Raw genomic sequence first — 14,316 nt, 5'->3', positions numbered from 1 at the left:
TACTCGATATGCGAAGTGGGCTCAGTGCGAACAGGGCCGCCGCGTCTGAAACTCGGTCGTCCATTCTGGTAAAAAAACAAAAAGAAAACATCCTGGAGTCTACTAGCCAAAACTACGATCTCAATATGAGGCATGCCGTGGTGGAAGACCCCGGAAAGTTTTACTGCTTAGGTATCTTTAACGTGCACTCAATTCAAACCACATGTTCATTTCAGCATTTCTCCACCATCTAAATTCGGCCGTCGAGGCCGGCATATGTTCCCGCGACATTGTGCTTAGTAGCGCAACGCCATAGCCACTAAACCACCACAGTGGTTTCTGTCACGCTGCCTTGGCCAGCGTAAGAGTAAAGGTGACAGGATGTAATTTTCGTACTATTCGCGTGCTATACAATATATTTCTGGAGAACTATCGCACTGGTATTGCTTGAACTGCAAGATTAGCTTTAACCGACAAGCTTAACTGACGCCTCCTACTCAGCAAGTCATGTTTCCGGGCTTTGTAGTGCTGGCGTAGGAAGCTAAACGAACTGTGTTGTAAAAGACCACGCAGGTACTGAAAGCTACCATACTTTATGTCGGAAGTGTCACTAGGGAGTTGCATGGTTCGAATTCTCCAAATGTTCTTTTAAGACCTGTGCGGACAGCCTTAATTAAGTAGAAACGCTGGTACAATTTAGCGGGCTCCTCTTTTTACTAGATTGTGCAGAATACTAACTGTTCTGTGAGAACGAGCCCACGCGAATGAATGACGGGGCAGCAACAATGACTCCATAAGAGCTCGCACAACGCATGCAGCATTTTTTGTTTAGTATTTTATGAGCTCACAAGGGAACTGGATGACATTGTACTCATGTAGGCGAATGCGTCACTTCGCGGCCTGCATCAATCCATTTGCTGAAATGCATAGGCCAATAAAATGTGATGTTCCCTTTCGCTCGATTTTCTCCCTTACATCCACCGCTCACCACCGGCCGATCCTCATGAAGATGTAGGCGAAGCGCCGCTCGAACCACAGGCGAATCAAGAAAGAGAATTGAAATAAATTGTTGTAATATTTTTGCACTGCATGCCAATGGTAGTATCGGCACGACGTGAAATGAACATTGAAAGACGAAGAAATTCGATCACACCTGTGTCCTGCGAGGTGGGTTTATGAGTGACGATCTGCTACTTATATCCACTGCAACGTCACTACATCGCCTTTAGTAGAGGATATAGGCCAGAGCTATGTGGTCGGTGCCAGAATTACTAAGATGCAGCCGTGACCAACGGCCACCGCTGGCTGCGTTCCGTGATGATTCTGTTCAGTTTGCGTTCTTTTCTTTTTTCGTCATAGTCTCGCACGTTTCCAAGCCATCGCTGTCGCCCGGATTGGCCACTCTGCAGGACTATGGTGACAAGAAATAAATAGACATGGTAGTGTATTTCTAGAATCCCTAGCTGTTTGTTCTAGTGAAGCGTCAAGCGGACAAGGCACCAACTATCACTCCTTCGTTGGTGCTCGTCCACAATCCTCTACGTTTACTGCTCGTACGCGACAACGTGGAAAAATAATCCTTACGAAATATGGCCCCGGCGTTTTCAAGCGAAGCTTGCATTGGCTCACAAGTTTCGGTGGCGGTCTGGTCGCGCAAAAGCCTAGTTGCTAGTAGAGCAGCTGCGTGAAAAGGCCGTTTCATGAGTTGACAGCTGCGCCGGTGCCGGAGCGTGAGTCATTAGCAAGCATTCCAACCGCGCTCACGCCACGCGCGCAACTAATCAGAGCCATTTCGCTTCAGCCGGGGAGGGATAGGGCATGAAAGGGTTTCATGTGCGCTGCGCCGGCTACGTTTCCGGTCAGTTCAGTCTCGTAAAAGGGATGGAATGGCCACGCGTTGTGCGTTCTCCCTAGGAACGGGCAGCGTTCGACGAGCGACGACATGAACTCGCCCGTGAAAGGGCTCGCCGTCAGCGGCGCCCATCCATCCCTTAGAGCCGCCCGAGCACAGGCAACTCGACAGCAACGACAAGATCGCGAGCTGAAGGGAGCGGGAAGCCGAAGTAATCCGGCACCGTTACCTGTGGGTTACTTAACCGTGACGAATGTCAGGTGCACGCAGGGCAAGTTTCGCTTGCCCCCTTTTTTCCGGTATAGGGGCAGGGTTGGTGATTTTTTTTATTATTCCTCTTTTCTGCGAGATGTATTTTGACAACTACACCATTTTGTTTGTTTCTTCAGTTTCTATTTTTCTAATATGGCGTAGTGCATTAACTGTGTAAGGAGTTTTCGCCGTCGTCGCCAGGGGTGACGTCCAGGTGCGATAATACCGGGCCCGCGCACCGTATGCTGTGGGTGCGAGGGAAAGCGTGCGAGGGTGAGCCGAGAAGGAAGGTGGCTTCGTGTGACCTGCGTTCCCGCGCGCCTAGTGCGGGACGTCGCGTAATCTTAAGTTTCAGTGACGCGTTGAAGCGAGTGCGGTAATTCGCTCACCGCTGCTGCCGCTCTTCGCCATGCTTTGAAATTGAGTGTCCGCGGCCACTGAGTGAAATCTGTTCGTGTTTACCTGTGCGTGCGGGACCCCATGTTTGGCAATTCAGTTAGGAAGTGAATGTATAATGAGATATCCACGGTCGATAAACCTACTACTATTACTTCGTGCAGTTGTCTAAAACTTTACTATCGTTATCGTTGCTTGCCTTCCTGGCAAAACTGCGATTTTTCTTCCTTTTCCTTTTTTTTGTTCATATCGAGTTAGCTGCTGATCTTCTTTTCCAATTGAAGCACCGCTTAGTTGCAAGAAAGAAAGCGGCACATCAGCCGCTTTTGCAACAACGCCTTCAATGGTATTCGTTTTAGAGCTTGGCCTTTAAATCAGTAACCATATTTGGCCCACTACTCTGCGTTTGATTTCCTGAGTTTCTCGCAATTTTTTTCCAAAATACAGCAGTTGTTCGATATGCTACTTCCAATATATTCTAGTATTTTGGAGACAACAACTTCGTTCCCTTTCTCTTTCGATTTTTATGTTCTGTTATCTAGCACCATATACGCGCCATGGACTTGCTCAGGGTGACCGCTGCGCCGTTCTGAATATTTTCTTTTCTTATATATGTATATATATATATATATATATATATTGCCTTGTTGCTTTCCTATGTGCTATAGTGGTTTCCCCTTAAGGGTGGCTGGGAAATGTTAGCCTTCCAGAAGCAGTTGCCAGCTGTAGTTTATTTTTTTTCACGCTTATTCATATCAGCGAGTTTATAGGCAGACATCGAGAAGGTAATAAACTGAGCCACTGCAAGCAGGAGCACGCGCTGCGCCACTCACTGCTTAGAAATGAACAGAATCTGTTCGATATGTCGATAATCCGCAGTCGTAAATTTATCGTGTATGCAGCGCTTTCTCTCGATACTAAAGTGCAGCGGATGGTAACATTACGTTTTTTGTTCATACATTATGCGGATTAATTAGTAACCGTAGGCGGCACTATCTAAGTTAACTTCGTTTCCATGAAGAAAATCCTGAGGTAACAAGAAAACGAATGTCGCAAATTTCATACATACAGCGTTTCCCGAAGTCGCAGTTTTTTTTCTTTCTCCGCTAATGGACTAATGGTGTGTACTATATAAATCATAACTGTGCCGAACATTAAATTACATTTTTTCATCGTCTTTCTTTTTGCCATTTCACCTGTTAACAATGCCTTGCCGCGAAAGTTTTTGGCTGACGCTCTAATAAAGAAATGAATTAATCGACTGATCTTTCCGACGCATATTGATTCCACACGCGATAGAAAGAAGTATATCGATCAGCATAAAACGTTGATATTCCGGAAGGGAATAACAGGAACAGAAAAGAAGCGCGTAGAAAAGAACCAGTTGGGATGCTTGAGCGAATATCTTTTCATATGGAAAGACGCAATCCCTTTTTTTCGCGCAGCTTTTTACAAGTTTCCTTTTCATTTTTTTCTTTTGTCGACACACACACACAGCATACACACACACACACTAAAATAAGAACTCTGTTTTTCATTCTCACCGGAACTGCGAACGTAACGCCTGCTCCTCCTCGAAATTCTTGTACTTGTCTTCTTTCCTTTTCTTTTTTTGAGTCCTTTCGTCTCGAATGGTGCGCATTAAAATGAATGAAGCAGGAAGCTTGTCCGCCGCGCCGTGCAAAATCAGTTGCTTCGCCGACTCAGCGGCTGGTGTACAGCACTTGGGGCAGAAAGGAAGCCGTTCCACGTGGGAGGCTCTCGTCTTTCGTTTATTTACTGCTTCAGGCTTTCAGCGCGCATCTCGTGCTACCATCTTTTTTTCTTAAGCTTCGTTTTTTTTTAATTTTGATAAGCTCAACCGTCTATTATACATTGCGAGGCCCGCCTATCACGCCTTTCTTTCCTGATGTGAATGGCCGGCTGCGAATAGGATGGGGTTAAAGAAAAGACAGAGAAAATAACGATGGTTAGAGGCAATGTCGCTGATGCTCTGTCAGAAGGTGCAACAAATGGTTTGTCCCTGTGTTTCGAAAAGTTCTGCAAAGGCCAGTGTTCGGATGGCGTATCCCACCGCTGTCAATCAGTTGTTGCGACTCGGTATCCGAGCGGCCGTTACATACCCGTGGCTGGTGATGTGCCAGGAGCCATGTCATCGAGAGGTCCGGGGAGACGTCCGAGAGATGAGCAAGAGGATTCATTTACAAATTTTCATGGTGATGGTTTACATGCACGAGTACTAGCACCAGTGCGACTGCGACCACTTGTACGAATCGCTGCACACCCGCTGTACAATCAGGATCTACCATATATGCACTTCTTTTTCCCGCTTCTCTCGTCGGGGAAACTCAATGTTCTTCTGTTCGGCCAGCCACAATCGCTTAGCCGTTCGCAAAATCCCGCCCATGACATCGCACCGTTCCGCCGGACTCCGCCTCCACGAACGCCCCCACATACGAAGCAACCACGTGGCAAGCTTGGAACTTGATGTCGAAGTCATTCCTGCTGAAGTCCTTACGCTGGTCCCTTTTATCTATTAGTGGGCCATTCGGGACTGCCCGCTTGCCAGGGTCAGGATTCGGTAGAGTGGTATTCGCGGTAGCTGTTTCCACCAAGGGCGACGGCCGTTGTCGCCTCTGGTGAGCTCTTTGAGCGCCACGGTCAATGTCGGTTCCTGTCTAGTCTAGGCGGGCGCTAGTCTTTCCCCGCAGCTTTAGTTACGCTGATTTAGTCGCCAACTCCCTGGTCCTGAGAAAGCGACGATGCAGTGTGAAGGGCCTTTCATAGCTCTACGCTTGCGGGTGAAGCACTAATGGTCGAGAAGGGATGCTGAGTATCACAATGCTAAACACCAATCGTACCACAAGCATTACAATTTACACGGGAAGTTGCCTAAATGTTAAGCCGTCCTTGAGAGTTCACTTCTGCACTAATCATCAAACCTCCAGCAATTCACCTCAGGTTTCGTTGATTATAAATTTACGCCGAGCACGCGCAACACGACTATGTTTTCGGCGCATTACTGTGGGCGTTTTGTTTTCGTCCTTTGTGTGCATGGAGGTTTGTGGCTGTGGTTATATTATGGTGGAATGCTCGTATTAACAAATTACCGCGCTTACCTTAGTTGTAACTTTAAGAACTAGTTCAAGCGCACGGAAAACACGGACCAATAAAGGCACACATACATACACACATAGGCGCCTGTCTGTGTGTCAATGCATGCCTCTATTCGTCGATGTTTTCCGTGCACTTGAAACAGTTCTTAAATATGGAATGCCAACGTGCCCAGACTGCCACATTGCTGAAGTTTAATTGTAAGACGCTGAATCGCTCATACGCTGAAGCTTTAATTTATATCTGCTCTAATACTGCAACAAAATCTGGACGTGGTGTGCAGAGCAAAAATATCGCCCTTCAGTTTGTCGGCCCTTCTCTTCTATAAATGCTTCAAACAGTTACTCTGTCATTTCTAGGAAAATTATCGGCTAGCATAGTCGTTTCAATACATGACAGGAATGCGGCCTTTATATGATTATTTTTCCTTTCAATACCTGTCGCCTAGACTTCATAAGTTACTAAAGTTCGTCATTCACCATGATGATAATGGAAATGTACGAGCCTAAACTAAGCGACTCATTCATAAGGGTAAGCTAATTCTGTGGTCAAATTCACAATTCTTTTCATATACAGGGTGTCCCTACTATCATGCACCAATATTTTAATACATGCAAGTGCCACTTGGCTGGACAAAACCAAAATAATGTGTTTGCTGTCGCTTGGAGATACTCCGACTATTTTTTGCATTGCGTATAGTTACCTGATTAGTCTTAATTAATTAATCAACTTCTCATACATTATAATTAAATGAAAAGTTTCAAAGAGAAAATTGTACACCAACATGGAAAACCTCTCGATACAGCTTTGTGTTGTTCAGTACGTGCTACATAAAAGTGTTTTTCTGAACGTGAAACAAGCCTGCGAATGGGCTGTTACGTCTCGAAACAGCGAGGAACCTTCTTTGAACGCTTCCATCGAGGCAGTCCTTTCATCTGCGCGAGCCCAGACGGCGACGGGCCTGACATAGACTGTGACGCGCAAAGAAAGGCGCTCACTTCGAGGCGACAACAGCCACCGCCCTGTGCGGAGGCGGTAACCACCGCGAAGGCCACGCTACTTGAACCTGACCCTGACAAGCGGACCGTCAGAGAGAGCCCACTAATTGCTAAAAGGCGTCAACGTCAAGGACTTTCGCGGGAACGGCGTCGGCATCAGGTTCCCAGTTTTCCACGTCGTTGCGACGTACGCGGGGGCGATGTTGCAACACAGGAAGCGGATTCCGGAGGGACGGTGTAACATCATGGCTAGGATTGTGCGAACGATTTGACGATTAGGATTGGCCGATACACAATCATCAGATTCGCTAGTCTAGTCACCTAGGGAAGACGACTTTTTTGAAACCGGACGCCTTTAATGCAGTGGCCTGTTATGACGTCTGCTGACATATGTGTCCTTACTTGTCCTGATGTATGCTCAGACATGTAGTGAGCTCATACATTTAAAGTGGTCCTATATGGAGTGGGCTTCCACATCTGGAGCCAGTGCAAATAATGCAAAATAAACCCATTTTTCTCTCGTTCCTACTCCCGGACGTACTCATCCCTGTGCCTCCATAATTGCTGGCCTAAGCGCTACCCCGAGTCCCAACAACAAGCAAAATTGTCGCGCGACTGCCCACTCGAGGCACTTTGCGTGTATTCGCGGGCTTCTTTCACGCTCGGTAAAATATTTTTATGTAGCATGTATTGAGCAACAGAAAGCTATATCGGGAGATTTTCATGCTGCTCTACAATTTTCTCATTGACTTTTTTTAATCTAACTTAGTATTCGAGTAATTAATTAATTAAAACGAATTATATAATTAGGCGCACAAAATTAATCTGAGCATCTCCAAGCTACGCAAACAACATTACCTTGGTTCTGTCGAGCAATGTGGCATTTGCATATTTTCAAATCTTGGTGAATGATAGTTTGGACACCCTGTATATTGCATTGCTGGCAATCAGATCACTGTTTTGTTTGAGGTGCTTGAGCAGTGCCCTCACGACGTGATCCTTGGCCACGAGTCTCCCTCGACGCGCCCAGCCCTTATCGACTGCTCGAGAGGTAATCTTCACCTGGAATTCCCCGTTGTCGTCCACGCAATATCCGACACTTCCAGCCGCTTATGTTTCGCAGGCTTCCTGCATCTGCCACCGCAAGGCGCAACCTGCGCCCCCTTCATTCCATTCCCTCTCGTCCTGTGTTTGTTGGTGAATACGTTGTTCCCCGGTTCTCGACCTGGTACTGACGCAATTTGTGGTCACTGTGGTCACCGTACGCAGAAACAGAGCCCGCCTGCCTTTTTCGAACTTTAGGCTATCTACCCATGTGATGCCTGCAGGTATCACGCTTGCCACCGTGTCGTCGTTGCAGGAATGCGATATTTCTCTGTTAGCCGTCGACGGCCCTCGCGATGATTCAGGCTCTCTCACAGCCATCGCCGTCATGTGCCCCTTTCGACGAAATTATATATTCTGACCTCCCGCTTACGCAAGCAGAAGATCTGTCGAGTATTGCTGTCCTATGCCGATATTTCTGACCTCTAGAATCGCCCATTAGCCCAGACCACAGCCTTTAGGCACAAAATTCACACCGGCGATGTGAAACGGATTCACCGGCGCACTTCTCGCGTTTCCCCCATGGGACGCGACATAATCCAAAATCAAGTCGAGAAAATGCTCGCGAAGGAGATTATTGATCCGTCCTCTAGTCCATGGGCATGTCTTGTTATACTGGTCAAGAAATAGAACAGCACCTGGGGATTCTTGTGTTGATTATGGACGCCTCGACAAGGGAAAGAAGAAGCACGTTTATCATTTGCCCCGTATAGACGACGCACTCGAATGTCTGCACGGCTCCCAATCTTTATCGTCTATCGACCTTCGCTCAGGTTATTGGCAGATTGATGTTGACCCACTGGAGCGCGAAAAAAGCGCATTTGTAGCTCCGGAAGGGTTCTATCCATTTAAAGTCATGCCTTTCGGTCTTTGCAATGTGCCGGCCACATTTGAGCGCATGATGGATTCGCCTTTTCATGGCTTGAAATGGTCAGCATGCTTGTGCTACCGTGACAATGTCATCGTTTTTCACCAACATTTGGCAGTCATTTTCAGCTCCTCTCCGCCATTCTCTAGGTATTCCGCAATGCCGGCCTCCAGCTCAACTCCTCAAACTGCTGTTTCGGATAACGCGAAATTACCATACTCAACCATCTCGTCAACGCCGTGGGTGTCGAGCCCGATCCTGAAAAAGTTCGCGGCATGAAGAATTTTCTCGTACCTTGTTCGGCTAAAGACGTACGAAGTTTCATTGGATTGTGCTCCTATTTTCGCCGTTTCATCCGTAATTTTGCTGACATTGCGCGTCCCTTACTGCGCTACTCAAAAAAGACGTTGCTTTTAATGAGACTCGCCCCAAGATGCTGCCTTTTCGGCGCTTATCGATGCCCTCACGACTTTTCCTATTTAAGCGCATATTGGTCCGGCTGCACCGACGGAGGTTCTCACAGGTGCCAGCAGCCATGTAATCGGTGCCGTCCTCGCTCAGCGTCAGTGCGGACACGACTGCGTTATTGCGTATGCTAGCCGCCTGCTGTCCACACGGGAGAAGAATTACTCAATAACAGAACGAGAGTGTCTTCCTCTTGTCCGGGTTGCCACCAAGTTTCGTTCCTACCTGTTTGGCCGCACCCTTACCGTCGTAACTGCTCATGATACCCTCTGTTGCCTTCCTTCGCTCAAAGACCCTACAGGCCGCCTTGGTCGTTGGACTCTCCTTCAAGGACACTCGTTTTCGGTAGTGCAGAAGTCCGGCCAGGTCGATCAATATGCAGATTGCCTGTCACGGTATCACGCGGATTCTCTTGGCGTCATCGAGCAAGACACCGACGCCTGCGTCTTGTTTATCTCGGGCCTACTTAATATAGGGGACGAACAACGCCGCGACCCGGCGTGACGTTTACCCGCCGTCGTTGCTTGGTGGCTTTGGTGTTGTGCTGCTAAGCATCGAGGTCGCGGGATCGAATACAGGCCACGGCGGCCACATTTCGAGGGGGGCAAAATGTAAAAACGCCCGTGTACTTAGATTTAGCTGCACATGAAGCAATCCCACGTGGTGAAAATTAATCCGGAGTCTCTCACTAAAACGTGCCTCAGAATCAGGTTGTGGCTTTGGCACGTTAAATCTCACAATATAATTTCAATTTTAATTCTACGTTCCATCATCCACAGTCTTAGCCCTGCCACACCCGACCCTTCACTCCAATTGTTCTGCCTTCACATCGGCACTTTATACCGCCACAGCATGCATCCCGACGCCCCCTGAACGCCTTCTCGTCGTGCCCGCTGTTAGGATCGGCCTGCAGCTATTTCAGCCCGCTGCACGTGTTTCGATCCAACTGGGGTGGTGGCGCACTTCAGAGAACTGCGGATAACCGGCAGCCACGCGGCTAGGGGTCTGCTCAGGGGAGTTCTTGAGGCGAGGTAATTGGCGGAACCTCCCCATGCGCTTTTCTAGACACCAGACAATGGACCGCGGCGGAGGCCACTGTGCGACGTCCGCTCTGGAATTTAGAGGCGCCGGCTGGGATCGGGCGTGACCATCTGACTACGAGGACGCATGACAACGGATACCACGACGACTGCGCTGCAAAGGTCGTCTGTCCTCGGAGAGAGCACTGAAACCTGTGCGGCATGTGTGCGTGTAAAACCCCTATCCCCTTCACTCAAAGGCGACCACGAGGACTTTCTACGATGACGTCGAACGGAGTGGTTATAAGCGGCTGTTGTCGACTGCTAGTCTCGTACTCGTTGTCGTGCTCGAAATGTACTCGTGAGCTGTGTGCTCGTTTGCTGTATGCTTTGTCTTGCGGGCTCCATTTGGGAGTCACGCTAGACTGTCGATGTATGTCTTGTTTAAACTGTAAATAATGTAAATAAACCCTGCTGGCCTAGTCCTGTCGCCCCAAGTTCCTCCGATCGTCCTACATGCCCGACTCCAAATCCTACAGCTGGTGGCAGCGGTGGGATCGTCCGACAAATCCTACAACTGGTGGCAGCGGTGGGATCGGCCTACGGCTCCTATATCGGCCTACAGCTCATAGATCGGCCTACGGCTCGTAGATCGGCCTATGACTAGGAGACAGCAACGGCAGCTCACGGAATTTGGCACATGGTGACCGACCGGTATCCTGATCAAGTTGGAGGCGACTTGTGATTGACCACCTCTTGCAACTGACTGGATACGGCGGAGCAGGAATGGTGATATGGTGCTACTTCAGTGGGTAAGCGTTTGGTTTTAGCTGTAAGATTTACCAGGCTTCAATGTCTCTGTGTTTGTTGATTTGATTCGCTTGGATCTTTTACTTGTGTTCTGATTTGCGTGAGTATCGCAGCAAGTATTGTGTGACAGCAGAGCCAAAGCTTAAAGTAGCGACCATGGTGCTAATGTGTTTGACGGGAGCTGACTTGTGGTTCTGTGAAGAGCTCTAGGTAAACGTAGATGAGGACTTGACGGAATCAGAGATTCGTAAGACTATTCTGCAAAGGGGCAATTAATAAAACTCGTCGAAAAACTAGGTAAACGAATTCTAAACAAAAGACAGGAACAGGAATCAATTAGGCAAGAATGCCAAGAGCGCGAGCGAAAACGCCAAGAGCGTGAGCAAAAACGGCAGGATGTTGAAAAAGAAATGGCAGCAGTGAAGAAACAGATACAGGATTTACAGCAGTTAAACGCACGAAGTCAACAGCGGCTTGAGAAATCTGTAGGCTGGACGCAGCGAAAGTGGGAAGAAGTAGATAGCAGATTTTGGCCGAAAGCCGGGGAAAGTAGTAGTACCTGCGAGAGTAGCGGCACATTCGTAGGTGAACGGAAAAAGCGAGCAGCTAACGATGCCTTAGTGGCAGCAGAGACCGTTAAAGGCCAGAGTGAGAGCGACGAGGTGCTGTGCCAACAGAGGACTCTAGAGACAGCTAGGCCAGCTGCGAACAAATTGGCACAGTTACCGCGCGTGTGCGTCGCTTGTAATGTTAGCGAGGTTGCTAACGAGGTAGAGAGTGCTGTTGACCCGACAGACGCGAGCATCCATGTCGAGCCAGATCTGCAGGCCGAAGTAAAGTGCCAGCTGGACGATGCAGTTGAGGGTAGTTCTCAGGATTGCGAGCTGCGTAGCTCAAGGGACGACAACTGCATTGTTCAGGGATCGGTGCGGCTCTCCGTCAGTCTAGGTAGCCAAGAGAGGGGTGATTTAGTTAGGAATCACTCAGACTGTGCGGGTAAGAGACCGATCCGGGCCGACGAAGTGTGTACCGGCCAGCACGAGGCGAGAGAAGGCGGCATGAGAGGGAATTCAAAGAAAAAGCGCCGCAGAAAGAAGCGCCGTAAAGATAGGAATGCGGTGACTAATGTAGCGCAGCCAAAGGCGGCGAGAGACCCAAAAGGGCAGGGCGCGAGGAAAAGAAACGTGCAGTCGTCGCTGACGATGTTGGCGCATCAAACACGTTCGAGCCACCGGTCAAAAGGAGACCGAGAAGCATGTTCTGCACGGACGCGGACAAAGGGCACGGGACAGTTATGTTCCTTGTCGCTCCGTCGTTCTTTTCGAAGTTCAGCGTGTAGAGCGAAGGAGCGCAGAGTGGCAAGACGAGACGAGGTGGTACGGAGCCGTGACGCGGTCAGTCGAGTTCGTGAGGAAAGGGTGGCGCCAGGACGAAAATTGGCAGGAGACTGTAACGTCTTGGAGGAGCTGATAGTGAGTCAGCCCTTTTGTTGTTCCTCGGTAGCCAGAATAGCTTTCGAACCACGACCACCTCGAGTACGGCTCAAAAGTATGAGTCAGTTGTAAACGTTTGAAAGGAGAGGCCAAGAGAGCTTTCGTAGAAGGAAAATGAGTTGTTTTATTTTTTAAAATTTGCAAATTTTCGCGATTTGAGACTAGGATATCTTTCAATGTGAAAGGTATGAGCTTTGTTTGTATTTTCGTTCGAGAAGCTCCGAGAGTTGAAAGATGCGTTTTATGTAAACATGTAGTTTCGCGAGCTGTTCATTAATAACTAGATAGGCTATCTTTTTTTTGTGTATGAGTAACCTGAAGTGTCAAGGTTATCGGTGAGAGGTCTATGGTAACGCGCATGTGTATTAGTTGACCTTTTTTTTATAAGTGTTTTTTAGGGTAAGCGCGTAGGTTTTTAGTAAGTGCGTAATTTGCAGTGAAAAGCGTTCTTAGTTCCTTTAGCGCGTGTCCTGTGCGGACGGATGGAAGCAGATTGTTAACAACTGGGTTGCTCATGTGTGTTGAGGGCAACGGTAATCTGACTTCTGTAGTTAGTGTGCGTGCAACGAGTTATTAGCCGACGCAGTTTTTCAAGGGTTCGGCGGAGTGCATAAGATACGCAGGGGTAGTTGTCCGTTTAAGTTACGTACCCTGTGTGGACTAAAGAAACAAATGTGAGTAAATGTGATAAAAACTTTGTGTATGACGCAAGAGCGCGTTCTGAAAAGTGACCACAAAGCTAGCGTGATTGTGATTACGTACCTGTGGAGTTGACAAGACTGTTCAGTGGCAACAGTACGTGAGATAAGTACGCCACTGCGATAGGGTAAGAACAGGCTGTTCGTGAAGTTAGGCTGCTTAAGTTATGTTTGGGTATTGGTATTTGAGAGCTTTCGGTTTAGTTCTGCGTATACATTTACTCTTGTGCAGCGTGACGGTCAGGTTTGGTGGAACTCAGGCGGCACAAAATTTTGGGGCAAAATTTGGGGTTCCCAGCTGAGTGACTTGCAGTGAAATTTTGATAGGAAGCCTGGTAGGTTAACAGCTGATTCCGGGCGTTTGAACGCTGAGTGGTATTGTGTTGCCGGGATCGACTCTTCTGTGCCAGTTGTGAGATGGTTTAAGGCATTCCATGTGCGCAGGGGTTGCAGAGAGCAAATCCATCGTCTTGTTCGCCAGCCATTCTCTTTCTGCTCACCGGTTGCCAGCACTGGTCAGGCGAGATTTTCCGGGCCATGGAGGAGCTGTTAGGATCGGCCTGCAGCTATTTCAGCCCGCTGCACGTGTTTCGATCCAACCAGGGTGGTGGCGCACTTCAGAGAACTGCGGATAACCGGCAGCCACGCGGCGAGGGGTCACCTCAGGGGAGTTCTCGAGGCGAGGTAATTGGCGGAACCACCCCATGCGCTTTTCGAGACACCAGACAATGGACCGGGGCGGAGGCCACTGTGCGAGGTCCGCTCTGGAATTTAGAGGCACCGGCTGGGGTCGGGCGTGACCATCTGACTACGGGGACGCAGGACAATGGATACCACGACGATTGCGCTGCAAAGGTCGTCTGTCCTCGGAAAGAGCACTGAAACCTGTGCGGCATGTGTGTGTGTAAAACCCCTACCCCCTTCACTCAAAGGCGACCACGAGGACTTTCTACGATGACGTCGAACGATGACGTGGAATGATGACGTTCAACGGAGTGGCTATAAGCGGCTATTGTCGGCTGCAAGTCTCGTGCCCGTTGTCGGGCTCGAAATTTACTTGTGAGCTGTGTGCTCGTTTGCTGTATGCTTTGTCTTGCGGGCTCCATTTGGGATTCACACTAGACTGTCGATGTATGTCTTGTTTAAACTGTAAATAATGTAAATAAACCCTGCTCGCCTAGTCCTGTCGCCCCAAGTTCCTCCGATCGTCCTAGAAGCCCGACTTCAAATCCTACACCGCCTATCTGCGGTCAGCTGTCCTGCGCCAG

At 48.7% G+C, this 14,316-nt stretch overlaps 1 protein-coding gene across 1 annotated transcript in view; it reads left to right on the top strand.

Moving 5' to 3' along the window:
* The window catches only part of Ccn (cellular communication network factor protein Ccn), a 325,338-nt gene that overhangs the window by 209,088 nt on the left and 101,934 nt on the right, over positions 1 to 14,316 (top strand). The window lies entirely within an intron of this gene.

This window comes from Dermacentor variabilis, chromosome 1 (genome assembly GCF_050947875.1).
Source record: "Dermacentor variabilis isolate Ectoservices chromosome 1, ASM5094787v1, whole genome shotgun sequence".
NCBI lineage: Eukaryota > Metazoa > Arthropoda > Arachnida > Ixodida > Ixodidae > Dermacentor > Dermacentor variabilis.
Note: the sequence above shows the minus strand (reverse complement) of the source record. Positions and strands in the feature narration are given on the sequence as shown.